Here is a 20,597-nt window from a genome sequence, read left to right on the forward strand (position 1 = left end):
AGTATAATAAATTTAGAGGAAGAGGTTCTAGGCACGTCGACTGCGCTATCCGTTGCATTAGGTAATTGAAAACGTGGCAGCATGTTAGCGAGGAAAGTGTTAATTTAAATTTTAAATGTTTCATTTTACGATAACTCTGTTTCTATGCGGAGAAGACGTTTATACATATGAACTAGTTAATATAATTTAGAGGAAGGGGTTCCAGGGACGTCGACCAGCTTTATCCGTTGCATTAAGGTAATTGAACGTTGCAGCATATTAGCGAGGAAAGATTAATTTAAACTTAAAATGTTTTATACGAGTAACTCTGTTTCCATGTGTGAACTTATACAATATGAACTAGTAATAATCAGTTTAGAGGAAAGAGGTTCCAGGCTCGTCGACAGCGATATTCCATTGCATTAGGTAATTGAACGTGGCAGCATGTTAGCGAGGATAGCTTAATTTGAATTTTAAATGTTTCATACGATAACATTGTTTTCTATGCGTGAAACTCGTATAACATATGAACTAGTATAAATTCAGATTAGAGGAAGAGGTTCCAGGGACGTCGACAGCGCCTATCCGTTGCATTAAGTTAATTGAAACGTGGCAGCATGTTAGCGAGGAAAGTTTAATTTGAATTTTAAATGTTTCATACGATAACACTGTTTCTATGCGTTGAACTTATACATATGAACTAGTATAATCAAGTTTAGAGGAAGAGGTTCCAGGGACGTCGACAGCGCTATCCATTGCATTAAAGGTAAGGTAATGAACGTGGCAGCACGTTAGCGAGAAGGAAAGTTTAATTTAATTTTAAATGTTTCATACGATAACACTGTTTCTGTGCTGTGAACTTATACTTATGAACTAGTTATAATAAATTTAGAGGAAGAGGTTCCAGGGACGTCGACAGCGCTATCCGTTGCATTAAGGTAATTGAACGTGGCAGCATGTTAGCGAGGAAATTTTTAATTTAAATTTTAAATGTTTCATTACGATAACTCTGTTTCTATGCGTGAACTTATACATATGAAACTTAGTATAATCAGTTGTTTAGAGGAAGAGGTTCCAGGCACGTCGGACAGCGCTAATCCATTGCATTAAGGTAATTGAACGTGACAGCAGTTAGCAAGGATAGTTTAATTTTAAAACTTAAAATGTTCCATACGATAACTCTGTTTCCATGTGGTGAACTTATACATATGAACTAGTATAATCAGTTTAGAGGAAGAGGTTCCAGGCTCGTCGACAGCGCTATCATTGCATTAAGGTAAATTGAACGTGGAGTGGCAGCATGTTAGCGAGAAAATTTCAATTTAAATTTTAAATGTTTCATACGATAACTCTGTTTCTATGCGTGAACTTATACATATGAACTAGTATAATCCGTTTAGAGGAAGAGGTTCCAGGCACGTCTAACAGCGCTAATCCATTGAATTAAGGTAATTGAACGTGGCAGCACGATTTAGCAAGGAAAGTTTAATTAAAATTTAAAATGTTTCATACGATAACTCTGTTTCCATGTTTTGAACATATACTTATGAAATCTAGTATAATAAATTTAGAGGAAAGAGGTTCCAGGCACGTCGACAGCGCTATTATCCGTTGCATTAATGGTAATTGAACGTGGCAGCTTGTTAGCGATGGAAAGTAAAGTTTAATTTAAACGTAAAATGTTTCATACGATAACTCTGTTTCCATGTGTGAACTAGTATAATCGGTTTAGGAGGAAGAGGTTCCAAGCACATCAAACAGGCGCTATCCGTTTGCACGATAGGGTAATTGAACGTAAGGCAGCATGTTAGCGAGGAAAGTTTAATTTTAAAACGTAAATAATGTTTTCATACGATAACTTCTGTTTTCTTCTTTCCATGTGTGAACTTATACATATGAACTAGTATAATCAGTTTAGAGGAAGAGGTTCCAGGCACGTCGACAGAAGCTATCCGTTGCATTATGGTAATTGAACGTGTGGTAGCGCGTTAGCGAGGAAGGAAGTTTAATTAAACCCAAAATGTTTCATATCATAACTCTGTTTCCATGTGTGAACTTATACATATGCAACTAGTATAATCAGTTTAGAGGGAGAGGTTCCAGGCACGTTCGACGAGCGCTATCCATTGCATTAAGGTAATTGAACGTGGCAGGCACGTTAGCAAGGATAGTTTAATTAAAAACTTAAAATGTTTTTGTTTCATAAAAAAAAACAAAGGGGAAATAACTCTGTTTCCATGTGTGAACATATACTTATGAACTAGTATAATAAATTAGAGAAGAGTGTTCTAGGCACGTCGACAGCGCTATCCGTTGCATTAAGGTAATTGGAACGTGGCAGCATGTTAGCGAGGAAAGTTTAATTTAAATTTTAAATTGTTTCATACGATAACTCTGTTTCTATGCGTGAACGTTTATAATAATGAACTAGTATAATAAATTTTAGAGGAAGGGGGTCCAGGGACGTCGAAAGCTCTATCCGTTGCATTAAGGTAATTGAAACGTTGCAGCATATTAGCGAGGAATGATTAATTTAAACTTAAAATGTTTATACGATAACTCTGTTTCCATGTGTGAACTGTATACATATGAACTAGTATAATCAGTTTAGAGGAAGTTTTCACCTCAGCGCCCCTCTGAGTTCCAGGTTGGGCGCTCGTCGACAGCGATATCCATTGCATTAAGGTAATTGATGCGTGGCAGCATGTTAGCGAGGAAAGCTTAATTTGAATTTTAAATGTTTCATACGATAACCCCCCCCCCCCCCCCACATTGTTTCTAATGCGTGAACTTATACATATGAACTAGTATAATCAGTTTAGAGGAAGAGGGTGTTCCAGAAAAAAGGGACCGTCGACAGCGCTCTATCCGTTGCATTAAGTTAATTGAACGTGGGCAGCATGTTAGCGAGGAAAGTTTAATTTGAAATTTTAAATGTTTCATACGATAACACTGTTTCTATGCGTGAACTTATACATATGAACTAGTATAATCAGTTTAGAGGAAGAGGTTCCAGGGACGTCGACAGCGCTATCCATTGCATTAAGGTAATTGAACGTGGCAGCACGTTAGCGAGGGCAAAGTTTAATTTAAATTTTAAAATGTTTCATACGAGTAACACTGTTTCTGTGCGTGAACTTATATTATGAAACTTAATGAACTAGCTAAATAAATTTAGAGGAAGAGGTTCCAGGGACGTCGACAGCGCTATCCGTTGCATTAAGGTTAATTGAACGTGGCAGGCATGTTAGCGTAGGAAATTTTAATTTAAATTTTAAATGTTTCATACGGATAACTCTGTTTCTATGCGTGAAAACTTATACATATGAAACTAGTATAATCAGTTTAGAGGAAGAGGTTCCAGGGCACGTCGACAGCGCTATCCATTGCACATTTAAGGTAATTGAAGTGACCAGCACGTTAGCAAGGATAGTTTTAATTAAAAAACTTAAAATGTTCCATACGATTAACTCTGTTTCCATGTGTGAACTTTTTATACATATGAACTAGTATAATCAGTTTAGAGGATAAGAGGTTCCAGGCTCGTCGACAGCGCTATCATTGCATTAAGGTAACTTGAAACGTGGCAGCTATGATTAGCGAGAAAATTTCAATTTAAATTTTAAATGTTTCATACGATAACTCTGTTTCTATGCGTGAACTTATACATTATGAAATAGTATAATCCGTTTAGTAGGGAAGAGGATCCAGGCTCGTCATACAGCGCTATCCATTGCATTAAGGTAATTGAACGTGGCAGCACGTTAGCAAGGGAAAGTTTAATTAAAATTTAAAATGTTTCATACGATAACTCTGTTTCCATGTTTGTACATATACTTATGAACTAGTATAAATAAATTTAGAGGAAGAGGTTCCAGGCACGTCGACAGCGCTATACGTTGCATTAAGGTAATTGAAAAGATGGCAGCATGTTAGCGAGGAAAGTTTAATTTATAACGTAAAATGTTGTTTCATACGATAACTCTGTTTCCATGTGTGAACTAGTATAATCGGTTTAGAGGAAGAGGTTCCAAGCACATCAACAGCGCTATCCGTTGCTTTAGGGTAATTGAACGTGGGCAGCATGTTAGCGAGGGAAAGTTTAATTTAAACTTAAAATGTTTCACTACGATAACTCTGTTTCCATGTGTGAACTTATACATATGTATGAACTAGTATAATCCAGTTTAGAGGAAGAGGTTCCAGGCACGTCGACAGCGCTATCCATTGCATTAAGGTAATTGAACGTGGCAGCACGTTAGCAAGGAAAGTTTTAATTAAAATTTTAATGTTTTCATGCGATAACTCTGTTTCCATGTGTGAACATATACTTATGAAACTAGTATAATAAATTTAGGAGGAAGAGGTTCCAGGGACGTCGACAGCGCTATTCCGTTGCATTTAAGGTAATTGAACGGGAGGCAGCATGTTAGCGAGAAAATTTCAATTAAAATTTTAAATGTTTCATGCGATAAACTCTGTTTCCATGTGTGAACATATTACTTATGAACTAGTATAATCCGTTTAGAGGAAGAGGTTCCAGGCACGTCAACAGCGCTATCCGGTGCATTAAGTTAATTGAACGTAGCAGCATGTTAGTGAATAAAGCTTAGTCACCTTCACTATGCGGTAATGCGTACAAAGATTCTTTGTAAACTATATTTTATTTCTATCCAATAAAAAGGATTTTTATATATTGTTCCCTCATTTACTTATGTTTCGTTCCTAATGTTTATATTCTTATACATTCGAGTGATAAAGTATTGTTTATTTCTTTTAAAGTTTTGTTACACACTAAGTGTTTTATCACTAAATACTAACAAAGATTGCTTACAAACAATTTGTACTTCTTTACAGTTAGAACTTGTGGTTTTGTTGCGGGTAGTTTACTGTCTTATGTTATATAATGCACTGATATTTTATCCTTTTTTTGTATATGTAAAATTATTGATAGCAATCTGTTATAAATATATAAATTGTACTTTATAGTGTAAACAGCTTACTTATGGTTCTAATGTAATTTTTTCAGATTTTAACTCTATATAGCTGTTTTATTGCTAACTAAATGACAGAAAGTTTAGTTTTACAATTCCAATTATAATATTTTATTATTGTTATATTTTAATTATTTCACATTTCAGTTAAGAGCGTAGTTTTACAAATCATAACTAGTATTCTATACCTCTTTAGTTAAAACTGACACACTGCCACTTCAATGGGCTTCTATCTTACAGATTTAACTTTGGTTTAGTGAATTGGTTTTTGATTCCATCTCCAGTAAATAAAAATTCACTGCACTCGTTTTTTTAATCTATTTGTAGTTCCAGAAATTATTATTCTTCAAATTATATTAATGTACTCCCCCTCCATTTCTACTATGAATATATCATCCCACAATATCAAAGAAAACTAATTTCGAGTATCCCAAATGAGCTAAATAGTTTAAATTCGTTGCTGCTGCCATCTATAGTAAACCTTGATAATAATACTAAAACAACTTTTTGAAGAAAAATACAACGGAATGTATTTATTATTATAATACATTTTTACATCCTAGCTACGTACATGCTAAATTGCACCTAAATTGATACACTAATTAATTATTTTGTTTTATATGGCATATTGTGTATCAAACGTCTTAATACCCAAAAACAAAATTAAACTATCATGAAAATGTAAATATTAACAAATGTGTTCAAATTTATAATATAATAATATTAATAATACTCAATTTTGCTACAGATTTAATTGGTATTATATCTAATTTAGCTAAATTTATATAATAAAAATAATGTATTGTTTTAGTTTACATTTAAAAACAGGCAATATAGCACATACATATGTTTTAATTTCCCATTACTTCAAAACATATTTTTGTATATAATCTACTAAATGACTGTAACGGAACCAAATAAACTTGCATATCTCTTTTCATAAACGGATAATAGTTTAGAATGCGTTAAAACAAATTTAAAGTACTTTAGACAAATTAACGAAAAAGAAATGAGATGAAAAATTACATTTTTAAATAAATAAATATTTTAAATTTGTATACAGATTTTTATATATTCTAATGTTGCATACTGAGTACTAAAATGTATCATTATTTTCATGGCTTATTTTCTATATTTAGAGTCAACCCCTACGTTACACAACCTTTGTACGCAATGTTTCTTAATGGCTCAGAAATATTAGCCTATTTATTCCCTACATAATAATGAGAATTTTGCATTTTAAAATATTTATTACGACGAACAACACATAAAAAACAACTTTCATTCTTTAACATTATTTCAAAAGTTTATTAGATGTTTATTATTATTATTTTGGCTTTCAGATAAGTTTAATTCAGGCAAATTAATAACTCATGACATTGAAAATTAGCATTGTAAAATTTAATACTTGTTTGATAATGCCCAATCAAATCATAGCAAAATGTGCGGCTTTAATTTTGTTGACAGAACCCTTTTATGATAACTAGGCAGCTTTAAAAAAAATCTACATTACATCAATCTGCACCAAAAATATCTTATAAATATTCTTACGTGTTATTAGGGCTATCACACTATTGCTACAGACTCACTACTACCGTGGATTTTTAGGGCTACTAACTTACTATCGTGAGACTATATGAATAATAGTATACTTATAGCTGTTATAGAGGCTCAAACGATCACTGACAGACAACATTGCTGGTACTTTTCAAATCTAATACGATTCAAAGCTAATCTCATGGTAAATTTAAGTGTTTCTAAAGAGAAACGTGCTCCAATCCTTAGCCTAATTGGCTATAGTTCCTCACTTGGCTAAAATCTTAAGAGTAAATAATATTTTAAAAATATGTTAATTAAATATGTTTTATTTCTTGTTATTAAAATACAGGTTGTTTCAAAGGTCAGCTACAAAAGGATATGCCCGTTGCCTCACATAAAGGAGAGAAATGTTTTGATAAAAACATGGTCTATAAATGCATAATTACAGATTTATCTGATCTTTTATTTCACGAAGCAAACTCAGTCTATTCGTGTTTGATGCAGTCAAATACAAAATTTGGTTACAATATGTCCACATTTAATCATGTTGTAAATAACTGTATTTCAATATTTATATGTACTGGACTCGTTTTGATAATGTGTCCCGTTTGGCCCTTGCCAATTGTGCGTAACTCAATTAGGCGGCAAGTGGAGTACTCTATCGAAGGCCTGAAAAGGTCTGCTGTAATGCGTAATAATGTAATAAGTAGCCAGTAATTTCTGTATTACTTGTTTTTTTTAAGTTTCACTATACTCTGAACGTTTATTTCTGTTGCCATGGTAATCTGTTTTACTTCGTTGAATTATAAATTCATCCCATACATCTTTTCCCAAAACATTCCATATAATGTATATGTATATATGTATATGTGTACAATAAACATTGAATCACAAAAAGTACTTCCTCTGCCGGGACTCGAACTCAGATCTCTCATTTGCCGGGTGAAAGTGCTACCGTAACACCACAGATCCGGGACTTTATACATATATAAAGTCCCGGATCTGTGGTGTTACGGTAGCACTTTCACCTATAGTGATATATATATATATATAATATATATTATTATATTTAAGTCAATGCATTTAGTTTTACAGTAAATAAGAACTAACATAGCTTAGAAATATTTTTTTAGTAGTTAAAGTTTGTATAGTTGTTACGAGAATGTATGTTTCTACTGTGTTGGACACTTGAGCAGAGAACTCTCAGTAAATATCGAGCGGTTTCTTTATGTTGTGTTCAGAATTTACAAACGCTGTTGCGGGCCAAATGGACCAGATCACGACAGGAATATTAACAGAATTGTTCCTGGTCGGATTCTCGTTTGGGCAACATTCCAGCTTCTCGTCTCGTCTTAGAGCTAGACAAGTTCTCAAGTTCTTTACAGAATCATTTTTGTACTTGCCACTTTAATCTGTTCATTATATATAAATATAAAACCACAAACACTGGTAGTTTATTAAATTATTAGAATTATTGTAATTTATAAAACACTTATTGCTAGTTAAATTGTTAGTCATTTAGTAAATTCTTTGAAACACACTTCTCGCAAACGAAAATAATTCATATAAAATAAGAAAATAACTTGATTTTCCAAGTAAAATACAATAATTTCAAAAATTTCAATAATTAATAAACAATTATTTGATATTTAAATTTATGAACGCTCATACAAACAGTTTCCATTAATAAACTTTTTATTACAATCTAAATTTACAGTACAAGGAGTAAAACGCTTGTAAAAGACAATATAAACAAGGAAAGATACTATCTAAAATATAAGATATTGTTGAGTATAATCATTTTTTGTGAACTCTATTTTTTTTATTTATCTTGGGGTTTCAGTAACTTTCGTATCAATTATTTATTTAAAAGTTTCTTTCAATCAGATAATGATTCATTTATTAACACTGCCTTTTTGTAGACGTTAAAATCTTTGATCCTTGGGATTTAACCCGCACTGTTCTATTTGTATACTAATACCACCATTTTAGTATTGTGTATTATTTGCCTTAGTTATGCTTCTGTAGTCTAATACTCTACAAGCTGATGTTAGTTACGTTGCAGAAATTAAAAACGACATATAATTTATTGTTATATGTTGAAATGTATATTGAGTTATTGTTTGTAAAATATCGTTTATTAAAAACTTGCGTTCTTTAAAACAATGATAGTAAGCCTTGTATAATACTTTGTATGATATTGCAAAAAATATATGATTGGAACCTCTGAAGTGACATGTTGTGGCGCCACGTTGGATGGTGAAGCGAGACCTGAGTGGACGGTTCCACAACACCCAGTACATGTGAAGTGGTCAACCCGTATATCACTTTCAGTTCACGACTCTGGTTTTTGCCGTTTCCTGTTCGGCCCTCCATTTGGCTGATAATAAATCGCCCTCTCCTGCTCCCGACAATCAACACTTCACTAAACCTGAACGAAGTTGTCGCTTTGCTCTAATCGATAGTAGCTATAACTCATCGTTAATTAATTACAGACGATGTGATTTCGTTTGCTTTTTTAGATGAAAATTTGAAATACACCTTATCTATAACATAATATTTATATAAATATAGTGAATACTATCTGTAATATTAGTTCAATTTATTTATTCCGATTGAAAGCTTAAAACCCGTATATAAAATAAAATATTATTCTAAATTATTTGTCGTAATTCTGATGAAATGTTAGGAAAATTAATAATGTTTATTTATTGATCTTTAATTAAGGCAACATACATTTATAATTTTTATGGTGAATTGGAACGGAATGTAATCAAGTCTTAAATATGTTACACCAAAGGATAAGACGTTATATATTTATTTTTAAAATGAATCAAAGTCTATTATGTATTGTGAAACATTTAAAGTAACAATTTATTTAACTAAATCTAAGTTAAACTAATAATCTTTAATGGTAATCTAAGCTACACGATCATTGTCTATTGAATGTTCAAACAAGCAAACTGCATTACCTTTAAAGCTAATTTAATTGTAACCTTCATTTACGCTTTTGCTCAGCCAGTTTCTGAGAAATACAGAGCTTTTTAAACAGATAAGTTATAATATTATGGTATAAAACAGCGTTCAGCTAGTATATTAATTAATGATGATATATTCTTAATCATTATAAACACTGGTAATCATTATTCATTAGTGATTATGAATGATATATTCTTGAATTACTTCAATTACTTACATAATCCTGGTATACCCAATCTTATTCATGTTGTAGATCTGGGGATAGAATTTAAGCGAGCCGATTGGACCACAAATTAAACTTTACGATGGGCAGCAAATTTAATGTATCTGTTTTGTCTCATTATGCCTAAAGGTATATTCTATCGTTAGTTAGGTGATGAGCCTACCAATGTCTCAACTGAAATTCATGTTCTCAACAGAAATTCAATGTTCTCAAAAATTCAAATTCAATTAAAAACCAGAAAGCTAGAAAATGCTATGTAATATATTCACACTATTTGAAGGGAATTATTCTTCTCAAAGCTTACAGCATATTAATGTGGTTAAAGTTTACATGTTAAAGTTTTTAATACCGGGTTTTAATGGTGTTGTACGAAATTAGACCGATTGAGGATGTAACCTAAACAGAGATGAGGATGACAACTCAATCCTTTTCCTACACTGTTGCGGTGTCCAAAGATGAACCACTGAAATGACTGGCAATTCCAGTCCCAAATTAGTAGCAGATGGGCACAACAAACCAATTGCGGATGTCTCTAACATCACCAGTTTTAAGGTTTCCGGGAAGATTGGCTAAAATTGAGCACGCGTCAAACGTTATATGAATACAATGGGTAGTCGAGCAAATCCTTGAATTTTTTCACTTGTGCTATGAAAATGTCTTTGTTGGTTTTGAGCCTTTCCAATGTATAATACAATTATGTTATTGAAAACTCGCCATATTTGTAATGTGTACTATTTGGTACACGTTTCATGGTTGATTTATATATTGTGGCTACAATAAAGTACATGTTATCAAATATCACTGTTTTCTAGTGGGAACTAAGACATGCCCAACTGTCGTGTTTCAGTCAACTGACTCAAGGAGAAAAATATTTAACCTTACAACGCTGATTAATATCGTTTTTTTATATTAAAGAAACACGATTATACGTAGTGTTAGTGGGTTCTTGACATATGCTGGTAGGTGAAAAAAACTAAACTATTGCATAGAAATCTAATAAGATGAATTCATTATTGAGGAAATAAGTTAGAGTGTCACTTCAAACTAATTGCTTATTGGTAGTATACATAAACACGTGAGCATTGTGGTTGCGTGCCATAAAACATCTTGTAACGATAAAACAAGGTTTTTATATTATACTACTTTTAATAATCTATAGTCCTGATTAAATCATTGTTTATAATCTGTATATAACATAATTACTAATGTCCACCTTATAAATGAAAGGTTTGAAGTTTACATGGTTCCATAATTTATTAACAACACATAGGTTTAATGTAGGTGCATCCTAGAATTAGACTACTGGGAACCTTTAGTTGCTTGACTTCAGTGTTAATAGTTTCTTTAAATATTATAGAAGGTGATAACGTTTTTTTTGGTGTACCATTGAAAAGACAATAATACCAGTTGTCGGGGTTAGTTTAATGTGATCCTAACCAGTATTGGTTAATATCATTACATGAAGTAAAATACATTATTTTTCAGTTCATAATAATTTTGTTGAATAAAAGCTTGCAAATCTTCTGCAGACTATTTTATGTAATAATACAAGCTTTATTTACAGTGTCATATGAATAAATATTGAAGAATTGACAGATTTTATATATCATTAATTCCATATCTGATACGTCCGATATGGGTAATTCGTCCTATTCTATAGTATTCGGTTTTAGATATATAAAAAGAACTGAATATTTCGGGGTTTTTATTTAAGTTTTATTTCAATTCTTTTTCGACTTAATTTAGTTTTATGATACTAATATACTATATTTAAAACATGTCGGATTTAATTATTTCGCAACCCAAAATATTTGAAAAACTCTTTGTGTATCATGTTGTAAGTAAATTATTACGGGTTATTGATAGCTTTTAATTTATACATTGATTGTTAATAATATAAAACTAAAAATAAAAGCGCAATTTAAGTCCTGAAACAATGAAACCATTATACATAACTCAAATAAAAGTAAAAATCCCGTTGACAATCTTGAAAATATTAAATTAAATACAAGACATGGTATTTTATTTTGCTTCTCTCAATAATTCAATCATCATGGAATTAGACTACTGGGAACCTTTAGTTGCTTGACTTCAGTGTTAATAGTTTCTTTAAATATTATAGAACGTGATAACGTTTTCTAGAACGAAAAGTATTTATGTTTTCCCTGATCCTTTTATATGTAGGCTACACCGGTTTGAACAGTGTTAGGTACACGTATATAATAGGCTAATATACGAATATATAATATATTTTACAGAACATTTCAGTTAAAACAATTCCTATTTGAACGTTGTTTATAGTATTCTGTAAAATTAGACACAATCCTTTTTCCAAAGGATTGCTTGTACGAACAATACGAAAATAATATTTTAGTAGATTTCAATTAAGTTCTCGGTGTATAACGTCAGCTATTTTAGATAAGCCGTATTTTGATAACTGCTAAAGTTGTTTGAGTTACAAACTTGATGTTTAAAATTATAACTTCAGCTTCTTACAAGTGATTCAATTACTGAAGCGACAGCGGCTGGCTGTGAGAGGCGCTCTCGCTGTACAAACAGCCGTCTCACGACAGGAGTTGAACGGCCTCGGCTGGATATCTGCCAACTGAGACGCGGGTCGCTCGTCTAATTACCAGTTCCCTGTGTTTGTCATCTGATAACATTTCCTGCAGATCGTTTAACAGCTTAGCTTACGTATTTTCTGTTAATTTCAATATTTAATCTTCTCTCTAGATAAGCTCTTTATCTTTAAAATGCTGTGTGCTTTTTTTCGTTTCGAGGATTTCTTTTTATTTCTACATTGGTACCGATATTCTCTGTTTCAAAAATAACTCCCTAATTACATAAATTAATTATAAAGCTGTTCTTGTAACATTTCCTCTGGTCTTTTTCCTTATTTCAATATGTTGTTGACAATAAAACCATTCAGAAACTTTAAACCAATAAAAAGTTTATGTCGTATAGCAAAATAAGAATGGTAACTGATCACCATAAACCAAAAATATATAATTATGGCAAATAAATGTTTATTTAGTGAGTTAAGTACGTTCCTTACCTGAAATGTTATATTTAGAATAATTTAAGATATTCATATATATCCACTTTAGGCACTACCTGCAATTACTGATGGATGTGTGAGCTTTTACATGTAATTTAATTTAATGGTTTTTTAAACATCATTGAAACGTCTAGGGGATTCCCTGGATAAATGTACCCCTTACAATATAAAACATAATGTAAACCTAGTTTTGTGACGTTATTTCTGTATTTTCTTAAATTTATACAATCCTAGTTTAGTATTTCGTAAAACTCAATAGTAATGAAATAAATTAAGATATATTATTAATTATCTCAAGAAAAATACTAAATACTAAGTTAAATAATATTAAACTACTTTTGTTATTATTTATTTTCCACGTATTCATTTGCGTTTCTTAAATCGTTTAAGCTCTTTATATTATTAAACTAACTTTTTAGGGTTAAAAATCTCAATAGTAGTTTGGAGAGTAGTCTACAAAGCATCGTGTATTATTATAACATATGATCATATTAATCTTAAATCATCAAATTTAATGGTTTAAATATTTTTTAATTTCAAATTCAGTAATTCTTATTAAGGATTGCATTGGACACAGATTATGTTTAGAAATCCAAAATAATGTACAGTTTTAATTTCGTTAAGTAATGACCTTAAAAATGAAACATTGAGAATTGGCTTGTTGCCATACTGGGCTCATGACATCAGTGACGTCATATGTTTACCCTTATTACGTCATTCTTCGGCCACAATATTGCAAAGAATGGTCATTTAAACGAGCTGTGTAAACATTTGCCAACAACATTGTTGTAATGTTAGCATTAGGTCCAAAAATAGAGGGTACTCATGTTTTATACGTATGTTTGTACTGTATGCTAAACCTTTTGTAAATATTGGTTTGTAAATATTGTATGGAAACGTAACACCGAAAACTCACTTTTCTGCGTCCTCCTACGTAATAGTATAAGGGGATTTTCTTATGTAATTGAATAATAATAACGATAATAGTAGTGAAGGGTTGAACCACTTTAAATAACACTGAATTCGTAATGGTTTTTTAAAGGTTTACATGATATATTACGTATATAAAAAATATTATATATTCAAATAAATCATAATAACCTAAACACTGCCACAATGCACAACAAAACATTGTTTGTTGTTTATCGCATTGCAAAGCTTTTTAGAATATACCACAAGTAAAATCTTCCTAGTCTGTTTTTTAACACACTTAATATAAGGTGAAAGTACGCAATAATATTTTTATTCGCAGTCGGTTTCACTGAGGTTGCATGAACAGTTTAGTAAATAGCATATTTTATTAGACTAATTAAAATTACCATATGTTAATTGTCATAGGATTGTTCTCAATCTCATATAAATTTAATTATACCGCTATTTTGCACTGCCGTCATGATTACATTTAAGAATAATTTTAAAATGATCACTTATGCTCAATAACATTACATGGAGTAATATGCACTGTCAACATTCGATGTTGCCTATATAGAAATGAACTATGATGCAAAATGTCAAATCTATAGTTCCAAAGATCTTGAAGTATCGTACAGGCAGAGGGAAATGAAATATTTGTAAACCCCTCAATCGTAGTCTTCGCCAATTCCCAGGTAATAACATTTTGTACGTTCTAAGAAATAAGTGTACATAAATATATAGCGATATACCTGGATAATAATTCATATATTTTTTCATTGTTAGTAAGAGTTGAAATAAATTTACTCTTGAAACCATTAATTGAAGCTTTCAACGGAAGTTATGCGTGTTTCGCTTTGCATCCTAATGGCGCTTTTATGTAATTTCAGTATTTGTATTTGATATGGATTTTATGGTAATGCACGTATTGTTCAACTATATAACAATGGAGTGTTTCCACCAATATGTGGGTTGTCTCATTATCACTTCAAATCTGATTCCACTTTATTCTCCTTGAATTAATTTTTAATTACAATTATAAGTATAATTTGAATTTAAAATATAATTCAATACTGAAAACAGTATTTAACGAATGACAAAAGTTATTTTCGTTTCGATCTCCATTAGTTCATGGTATTTTTATAACAATGATAGTATGTTTATAATATATATATATATATATATATATATATTATATATATATATATATGCATAATTTAATATTTATGTATTATATATATATAATACAAAATACAATCAAATATATATATATATATATATATATATATATATATATATATATATATATATATATATACTAATTGGTTACCTAGTTAATGCTAATAAACAAAGCACGAATTCAGAGATTTGATATGCATGCTTATTTAAAAGTGTATTAATAAACTGATGCTGAAAATGTAATGCAATATATCAACAGCATTTTGCTCATTACATGTGTTATCTATCGTATTTTGATTATTATAGCATATACTTAAACAAGAAGCATATTTTTGTCTTTAAACCTTAAATATCTTTATGATATGTGATAAAAATATTAGTTATAATTTTGAATGTAACAAATTACATTGTATATGTTATAAATTATTTAAATTATATGCTCTTTATGTAAGATGGTGATTAATAAACGTGTGGTTATTTAACATTGCAATACATGAAATAATGACGACTATCTTGTAATTCACGATTAGCATCATGCCGAAAACAATAACACTAGAGCTTATTGTTCACAAATATATTTATAAAAGCATGCCTTATTCCAGCATAACATTTCCATATTATTTATACCACCTGGTGTGTTTATTATATATATATATATATATATATATATATATATATATATATCATATAATATCTCATACTATACTAGGGACATAAACACTTAAGATATAACTACATTTTATCCTCGGCTTCGCACGCAGTTTTTAAAAATCTAAGTCCTTAGCCTTCTTTGTCAAAGCACTTATGATGTTATATGATTTTCCTGACATTTTTTAAACGTAAGTAGGCATATAATTACTTTCATATTCTTTCAGCGTTTTTGTTAGTTTTTGACTCAAATGTAGCGTTTATAAGAGCAATTATGGTACACACTAATTATATTTCCGATGCAACAACTAAGTTTGCCCCTTTGCATTCATAAAGAAAATATATACATAGATATCATAAAACTACTGTGGTTAAAAAAAGGGTTCCAGCTTCTGTGATATAGGTACCTCCTGTCTAATATATTTCCTGTGCAATAGTTCAGTTTGCCTCTTTGGCCCGACGAAGGAAATACATTTTTATACTTAGGACTGAGAAGCCTATTTCTGTCAAAAGAGAACTAAAATGGGTTTTGTACTAGTATTAAATGTATAGTAAAAATTTAATAGTATCTTTGTATTTTATGTATAATATTTAATATTTGACCAAATTTACACCTAGAATTACGTTAGCAATGACACTAACCGTTTGTTTCTTTATAAACTGAAAAATATTTGTAATATTTTAGAAAATTTACAGCATGGATTTACATTACATTAAAAGCACAGTCCAGCGAACTTTCATTTAGCATACTTCTTGCCTATTGCTTCAAAGGGAGTCTACAGAGTCAAATTCTATCCTTCTTATATCTAAGGACACAGTCGCAGATATCTAAAAGGACTGAAAAATAATGTTTAATCCCTAAAGAATTGAATAGGCCTAGCTATAAATTAAAAAATTAAATAATGTTCACACAGAAAAGTTGATTACATTTGAAATTCTCTTTCAAACAATATATTTAAAAAAATTTAGAGACGAAGATGGAATGCTTTGCTGTTTTGAAGATCAGCGGGGCGTAGCCTGGACGGACTTTCGAAATAATAATAAGTCTATATTCATATCAGGGTTCGTAAGCATATTCACGTGAAATTTCAATACAATCAATTGAAAAGTGTACGCGTGCAAGGGAATCACACATAAAAGGTATTTTCCCATTTAAAATATTATTAGGATTATGTTGTTTGAATAATCTGCAGCTTATTAACATAAGCAATTCTAAGTGTGACATGTTATTCATTCAACATCGAAATACACGGAATAGTGAAGACTATTGTATAATTGCCGAATAACATGTCGTCTGACGAAACAACGCTGGAGTGTGTTCTTTACAAACACCTTATTGAATATGTTGTCTTATAACGGTATATAATTTCTATCTCATTTAAAGCACCTAAGGTGCTTTATTGTATTTCATACTACTTTTAGTGAATTCAACAATAAATTATTCTGAATAGAAAGTGATCAGAAAATTATTTTCATAAACATTACCAATATAAAGAGAAACGTGTAAAATATGCATGCATAAAGAATAGAAGGCTATTTTAAAATGGGAGTGAGATGAGTACTTGCTTTAATCTCATTTATTCAGCTACCTTGATATATCCTTATGTTGAATTCCTCAAGAAACCAGGGCGTGATACTGGAACACATATAAAGGTCGTGGGCACAAGGATTAACAAATATCGGTCACAGTTGTGTGCACAGTGAAATGAAAATCATAAGATATCTGTAAATCGATTTACTTGTTTTACGTAGGCCTAATACTCAGATCTACCTAGTAGAGTGACTTTTAATCCTTGTGAGCTGATGAGACCTACGTTGTTGCCTAATTCACAGATATTATCCGATTATGGCACGCTTCAGTGTTTTAGGTCCTGTTCATATAAAGAACATTAGTAAAGCTTACTCTAAGTCTTTGCATGTAGAAGAGTCATTGCTATCATAAGATCGATGAAATTTAATGTCATTAATATCATGCAACTAGTTGAGCAATGGATATCCTTAGCTGTTTTGGGGCAGGGACTGAATAGGATTTAAAATTCTAATAAGTTCTAATAAGATGAACACAATTTTCATCACATTGTCGTCACTTACGATTTTTGGTCTTAGTGTCAGCGAGGTTGCTATACATACACTACCCCCCTCCTCTCCCCTACACTTTTTCCCTCTTTCTGGCCACTGATAGACGGTATATGATGTATGTGCCTTTTACCTGAACAAAATTAATGTTATATTGTCTGAAGTCAAACTGCGGGTATAATGTCATTTTACATAGTCAAATTTCCAATAAATGTCAAAATATTTTCTTACAATCTTAAATGTGAATGTGAGAGTTTAAATATGTTATGTGTTGTACGTAGTAAAACACTATATATCGTTTTAAACTTGACGACACGTTTATATTGCTCTATGAATACAAATGATGAAAACATAGTTAATTTGAGATGTTAGCCATTTCGCTATGGAATTGTTTCTTGAATAGTCATTAAAATTTTAAGACTGTTAGGAAAAACGTAAAAAATCCACATGCAGTCTCCGTTTTCTATTGATTTTTGGTTGAAGGCAGGTAAATTTACTTAAAAAACAGATAAAATTATCAAATAAAGGGAATTAAGTAAACTAATTAAATTATTAACAAACATAATTGTAATACAAGTAATAATATAAACCGCTAACTCTCACTTTCATATAAAATATTTTGTTTGGGAAAAAGTTACAAAAAGATTTCTCCACGCAGCTTTAAATCTTTGTAGAATGTGCATGGTGCAGAGAACAGGCATATAGAACACCTTTCATAAATTTCAATCTGAAATCTGCTAGTTAAAATTTGAGGTTTTACGTTTAAATTCCATTTACAACAAATATAACTATTTGTTATTTGTTTGTGTTTGTTTGTATTGTTTTGTTATTTATTTTATTATTTTTAACATTGTCTGTAACTATAATTTTTGTAAAGACACATATTTCACTAAAAAGCTGATTTCAACACTGTTTAAAGTGAAACATCCTATAGGTTTACCAACCACCTGAATAAGAAGGAATAACATCCCAAAAAATTCCTTCAAAAAAATAATAAATGATTTTATACCTAATTTTACAAAATTCACGAGGAAATTATAACATATTTTGCATTTTTTAAAACGTTAAATTTTTTAAATTTTATTATTAATTAAATAAATGGAAGATTAAGTCAATTACAAAATTTGGCACTAATACGAGAGCTGTGAAATTTTAAACATTTTGACTAAAAATTGTTTTTTTTTCAGTGAGAACAGTGAGTGAATAGCACAACAAACAATAAACTTAATATGTTTGATATTTTGTTCTTATTATCAGGCACAACTTTTCTCATTTAATCTTTGATATATCTCTTACAGTTTTCAAGATTCCTTTAGTGATCATAATATTTGGATTATGTGGTTTATATAGTACATGTATAAAAGTAAAGATATGATAATGTAAAATAGGAAAATGTTTTCAGTTAAGTTTTTATGGTTCAGAAGTCAGTTTTTACGAAGTCAGTGCATGTACAAAATAAGATAGAGCCCCTGTTGCAGGTATGATCCCTGTACAATTTAATAGGAAAATAAGTTTCCAATTATTTTAAAGTTTATAGTAATAAAAGTTATATGATTTTTTAGCATATCACATGTTATCATATAAATCATATAATTCTAATTCACCAACAATCTGATATTATTTGGGACAAAAAAGGAAATTTTCGCAAAAACATTTTGTTAGACGTTTTTTATATCATAAGTGATTTAATTTTTACCAAGCATTCAGTGTATTTTTTTTTATCTAATAAATAGAGTGCTTAAGTTGAAAATAGAAATAAAATTATCTGTGACCAAAATCTTAATAACAAATGCAAATATAATAATAAATAAAATATAAATGTTACGACTAAGCTGTAATCCAAAAATGAAATGAATATTCATACATTCAGCTCCCATCAACCAACATGATGTGTGAGTAAAATTAACACACCAGTGATCACCTTGTCACTGTACGTGTAATGTTTCAATGAAACCGGATCTGAATTCCCTTTACACAATGAAACATTTATTATATCTGTTGAATGCATAATATTATATTCCATTCTCAGTATACAATATTCATTTGGACGTTATTCAACTGTTTCATTATCCTTTGCAAAATTAGTTGGTTTAATACACTTTTGATGAATGTTAGTATAACAGTGCCATATTAGTTATAGTTTACTCCTAGCATGTATTATTTATTAATAAAATATAGTATACATTTTTAATTTCTCCAAACAAAATTAAGGAGGAAAAATCTTTTAGACAAATATAACAAGTCTAAAAGTTTTATTATTATAAATCTCAAAACTAAGTTATTTATAATAACGTGACATCACAACAAAAGTTTTAATTCTAATTATAATAACACAACAAATAATTAAACAACGGGTAAACAATTTAACTAATTAATAGCAATTGCATAAATCTTTCTCAAAACTGATATTTTTACTTTAGAAACGTTGTGCAAAGTATTATGCGACAGAAAAAGACTATCGAGAATACGTACATGTACATCGTATATCAATTATATTATGTTAGTTTGTACAGCAATAAATGTCGTAAAATGTTATTACTAGCTACGAGCTAGTATATAAATATGTAATAAATATTACCTCCTGCAGATATTCAATAAAATAAATACATAGCCAATGAATCAATAATAGTAAAATATAAGTGCCTTTTTAATATCGTCAACGCATTGTAAATATTTTTCAAATTCGGAGACGAGAAATGTTGCCTCTTATCTCCTAACTGATATTACTTTCGCAAATATTTTAATCTATGCAATATTGTCTAGGGAACATAGACTATTAAGAATTATTAGCTTTCAATTTAGAATACACCGTGACGCAAGAGGAGTTCTTAAAAGTTACAATTATTATCTATTAATACAACTGGTAGTGACTTTTTATTTATATATTGTGTATTTTGCACTGTCTCGACGTGGGATTTCGTAATTTGTATTTTTTTCTATCCTTCTCGAAGTCTCTGTATATAATATTATATCTGAGGTTTAAAAATATGAAATGAATTGATATAATCAT

General features: G+C 30.3%; 1 protein-coding gene across 2 annotated transcripts in view; it reads left to right on the top strand.

The window, feature by feature from the left end:
• LOC124364477 (sex peptide receptor-like) overlaps positions 1 to 20,597 on the top strand; it is a 364,700-nt gene that overhangs the window by 137,040 nt on the left and 207,063 nt on the right. The gene's annotated exons all lie outside the window — the stretch shown is intronic.

Source organism: Homalodisca vitripennis, chromosome 6 (genome assembly GCF_021130785.1).
Source record: "Homalodisca vitripennis isolate AUS2020 chromosome 6, UT_GWSS_2.1, whole genome shotgun sequence".
Lineage (NCBI taxonomy): Eukaryota > Metazoa > Arthropoda > Insecta > Hemiptera > Cicadellidae > Homalodisca > Homalodisca vitripennis.